This window comes from Octopus bimaculoides, chromosome 5, assembly GCF_046866305.1.
Source record: "Octopus bimaculoides isolate indiv1 chromosome 5, ASM4686630v1, whole genome shotgun sequence".
In the NCBI taxonomy this organism is placed as follows: domain Eukaryota; kingdom Metazoa; phylum Mollusca; class Cephalopoda; order Octopoda; family Octopodidae; genus Octopus; species Octopus bimaculoides.
Window position 1 is genome coordinate 105,775,390 of NC_142932.1, and position 5,000 is coordinate 105,780,389.

The following is a 5,000-nucleotide window of genomic DNA, read 5'->3' on the forward strand; positions in this document are numbered from 1 at the left end:
ATATATATATATATACATATATATGTGTGTGTATACATATACATACACACACATATATATATATATAGTAAATGAGTATAAGCATATATACGTACAGGTATGTGCATACCGACATCCACCTGTATGTATAGGTGCATATCTGGGTACAGGACATTGCAAACAAAACAGAGACGAGAAAACACACAAGCCACATAGAGAACATTCTACTTCATCAGCTACCTCCGTTTTAACACCGGCGTTTCGAAGAGCTATACATCAGTAGCGACTCCGGCACTCGGACTGTTCGGGCTTAGCCCGAGTATAAATTTAGTAACGTAAACATATATTTGCAATCTGATTTAATTTCTGCCAACATCGACTTCAAGTATGTAATTGCATCCAAGAAATTGGGGTCCTTTTATTGAACCTGGTCGCAGTTCATTTATTTTCGTTCAGCATCTGGCGGTCATCTTAGAGGTGCCCTGTGTCAAAACTATCATTCGTAGCAGACGTTCTCTCAGCATCGTTCACACGCACCTGACTCGGGCTCAAAAGTTACAGCCCGAGTTGTTATCTATAATCGTAAAAATTAAAAGTAATACAAATTCAATTTTTTCTTGAAACAATAACTTTTTGAAGAGATTAGGACTTAACTTCCAATCTATGAAAAATTTCCTTTCTACAATATTCTTAAAAGAAAGAAAAATTATCCAGCAACTTGGGGATAATAAGAACGAGTCTTGTAGGTGTAAAAGAACTGGCATCTCTTGTCAAGAATACAGATCGCTGATGTTTGCTGTGCACTCTGCTGTCGTAAAATGATTGCTGTAATTCTCTCTAGGATATAATTCCAAGTGTGATTTCGGCCGAGGTAAATACATCTAGATTACAGTAGCAAGTGAGAATTATTTGGAAAGAAATGTTTAGAACGACAATGTTCGTGATATTAAATATTTATCTCTTTATTGCCCACAGGGGGCTAAACATAGAGGGGACAAACAGGGACAGACAAAGGGATTAAGTCGAGCACTACATCGTTAAAAATAATAAAATATATACATACATATTTAATCGACCCGGAAAGGATGAAAGGCAAAGTCGACCTCGGCGGAATCTGAACTCAGAACGTAATGGCAGACGAAGAAGAAAATCAAAACGAATGCCTTTTACCTGTTTCAGTCATTAAACCGCGGCTGTTGTGGGACACCAACTTGAAGGGGGTTTGTCGAACAAATCGACCCTAATACTTGGTTTTTAAAGTCTGGTATTTATTCTGTCTCTTTTGCCAAAATACTGCGCCACGGTGTTGTAAACAAACTAACACCGGTTCCCAAGCGGTGGAGGAGGGCGGGCAAAAACACAAAGACAAACACATATGTACAAATACACACACACACACATACGAGGGGTTTCCACTCAGCTTCCGTCAACCAATTTCAATCACAAGGTGACACGCATAGTGATCGAACCCTGAAACCACGTGGCTACCAAAACGAGCATCTTAACCACACAGCCAAGCTTGCACTAGACAGTGCTGAATACAAAATTATCCCTATGATGACATCGTATTGTCCGTTGGCAGTGATGTCTTGAGGCTTAGATTGACACTGGGGAATGGGAGGTGGAGTTATGTTTCAGTGGAATAAATCGAAGGAAAGATGTCTCATTTTGTGGATCACTTCATAGGGTTCATCTGTTAACGAGCCTCTCTGTGTATTATATGCCTTATCATTAGTTGAACTAACATTATATCGATCTTCCTTCGATCAAATAATATGTCGAAAAGGACGGGGCAGGCTTACACTATGCAATCATCTTGCGATCGAAGCTATATTTAACAGCTAACGAATATCGAAAAATGGCGTCGCACTGTAAAATCTAAAAACCATAAAATAGTTTTCCTATATCAACTTGTAACGGTAAGTTATTGAACAACGATACATCTTCCACTATAAGCCATATATATAAGAGTAAGGAATATATTCATACGATCACAGACAAAGCAACACACACACGCACATATATATATACACACACATATATATATACACACACATATACACACGTGCACAAAGATATATACATATGTGTATGCATGATGTGTGTCTATGCCTATATGTATGAATATGAATTTATGTATATATCTATGTACATGAGTGTATACATATGTATGTGTGTGCATGTACATATATATATATACATACATATATATATATTTATGTGTGTTTATATATACATACGTATATCTATCTATATCTATCAATCTATATATATATGTATATATATATATATATAAAACAAATAGTAAATGAGTATATACATATATACGTACATATATATATATATATATATATATATACACGCGCGTGTATACATGTAGACAATATATATGTGTGTGTGTATATATATATATTTGCATATACATACATGAGCCTATATATATATATATATACGTATATATACATATATATATACATATATATATATATATATATATATATATATATATATATATATATATATATATATATATATATATATATATATATATATATATTTGTTTGGGTAGGTATGTATATTATGTATATGAATGTGTGGGTATAGTATACTTGTAGATAATATATATATGTGTATGTGCGTGCCTACGAGTGTATTTGCCTATGGGCATCCATGTTTGTGTGTGCGCAGGAGCACCTGTTCTATTAAGTTTACTAGGAATAACCTGAGCATTGGTTTGTACATACTTTTAGCTTTACAGATTGATTCCAGGATGTATGGGTAGGGATTTCTCTCCCCATATCGCAGTTCATCTATCGCGGTTTATTATTTAAGCTTACGTCGATTCATCTGTGGAGTTGTTTTGCAATTATGATAAAATAAATACATACAAGTTGCAAAAATAAAAAAAAAAAATTCTTTATTGCCCACAAGGGGCTAAACCTAGAGGGGACAAACAAGGACAGACAAAGGGGTTAAGTCGATTACATCGATCCCAGTGCGTAACTGGTAACTTAATTTATCGACCCCGAAAGGATGAAAGGCAAAGTCGACCTTGGCGGAATTTGAATTCAGAATGTAACGGCAGACGAAATACCGCTAAGCATTTCGCCCGCCGTGCTAACGTTTCTGCCAGCTCGCCACAAAGTTTCCGTCTACCAAATCCACTCACAGGTTTTTGCTCCCTTGGGTTTGTAGTAGAAATCACTTGTTCAAAATGCGATGCTGCGGGACTGAACCCAAGACCACATGATTCAGAAGCAAGCCTCCTAGCCACACGGCCATCTCTCTCTCTCTCTCTCTCTCTCTCTCTCTCTCTCTCTCTCTCTCTCTCTCTCTCTCACTCTCTCTCAAAGTTACGGGGGCGTAAATAATCTAACACGAGTTGTCAAGCAGTGGTGGGAAACAAACACAGACACAAAGTTACACACACACACACACACACACACACACACACACACACACACACACACACACACACACACACACACACACACACACATACCATCATCATCTTTCGACTAACATATGATTGGTCAGAACTCTATTGACAATCCCTTTCCGCACTACACGGTCCTGCATTGCTGTGTTCAAATGTTTAATATCCAACCCAGAGTGCCGACATATAGTATCTGGAAATGTCAGTTTCCTGGAGAAAACACTTCCAGAGCGATGCTATAGGAGCAGGGATGAGATAACTTCTTTCTCTGCCAGATGACAGTGACCAGCAAATTGTAGCCGTTCGTGCTTTAGCTTGAGGGATATTGGTATCAGACTTCCATAGATGTCACTAAGTGTTGGGTGTGATCTCCAACTGATGTTCTGTATCTTCCTGAGCAGGTTGGTATATGTTCCATCTAGTTGTTCTTCTAAGACAGCCGATAAGGTCCAGGTCTCTGATCCATAGAAAAAGACCGGCTCAATCAATGTTCTAAATATTTTAACTTTTAACATGGGTGGAAGGTTTGAGTGCCAGATCTTATCACGTTTGTTACATGCATCCCAAGCAAGAGCTTTTAGGAGTCTACTATATGTGTTCCAAGATATTTGAAGCTGTCAACGTTTTTGATTAATATATTATTGAGCAATTTAAGTTCAGTTAACTTGGAGGAAGTCGTGATAAACTCTGGTATTGATGTAATCGACTAACTCGCTCTCGCAAAATGTCAGGCTTTATGCCTTTAGTAAAAAAGGATGGGCGGTATAATGGCACGCACAATCCTTGGCACCCCGGGCCAAAATGCTTAGCGGCTTTTCGTCCGTTCTTACGTTCTTTCATTTTTTGTCTACCAAATCTGCTCACAAGGTTTTGGTTGGCCTGAGGCTATAGTAGAACTCACTTGCTCAAGGTGTCATGCTGTAGGACTGAACCCGGAACATTGTGGTTATGAACCTAACTTCTTAGACATAGCTATGCTGGAATATTAACGCTTATTTTTATGTGTAATCCATAAAAACAATTTGCTCTACATATTTGTAGATGTCATTAGTCTTCTAGAAGATCGGTGACTCTAGCTTCGAAGTTTCGGCCTTACAGTCTTCATCAGACTGTGTTAAACTTGAGTTACTCTTGGCTTTATATAGTTTTTGGCAAGTTGGTTTTCTCTGGTAGGTGTAACTATGTGAAACGATAATTGGGTTTGATGAATAGGAACGGGGATACAAGAGGTTAAGAGAAAAGGGTTTGTGAGAGTATGTGAATATATATATATACATGGGTCTCAGGGGAGGGGGAAACGACAGTCCGTTGTCTCTAGGTCACTTATATAAGCATCACACTTCATTGAGTTCTATGGTACATTTACGGGGTTTTAATGCAAAATATATTGAGTTAGTGATATAAGGCAGTAAACTGGCAGAATGCTTAGCGGTATTTCGCCCGCCTTCACGATCTGAGTTCAAATCCCGACAAAATCGATTCATGAAATAAGTACCAATCGAGGACTGGTATCGATGTAATCGACTAGTCTGCTCTCACAAAATGTCAGGCATTATGCCTTTAGTAAAAAGGGATGAACAGCATG

The 5,000-nt window shown here is 37.9% G+C and overlaps 2 protein-coding genes and 1 long non-coding RNA gene across 3 annotated transcripts in view; 2 read left to right on the top strand and 1 right to left on the bottom strand.

Annotated features, from left to right (window-relative positions):
* Positions 1-5,000, top strand: part of LOC106867711 (choline O-acetyltransferase) — a 643,259-nt gene that overhangs the window by 15,739 nt on the left and 622,520 nt on the right. The gene's annotated exons all lie outside the window — the stretch shown is intronic.
* LOC106867714 (putative vesicular acetylcholine transporter-B) overlaps positions 1-5,000 on the top strand; it is a 99,949-nt gene that overhangs the window by 15,730 nt on the left and 79,219 nt on the right. The window lies entirely within an intron of this gene.
* LOC106879491 (uncharacterized) overlaps positions 419-5,000 on the bottom strand; it is a 28,801-nt gene continuing 24,219 nt past the window's right edge. Inside the window, exon 3 of the long non-coding RNA XR_001410640.3 lies at positions 419-553. This is a non-coding gene — a long non-coding RNA (uncharacterized LOC106879491). The remainder of the gene's footprint in view (positions 554-5,000) is intronic.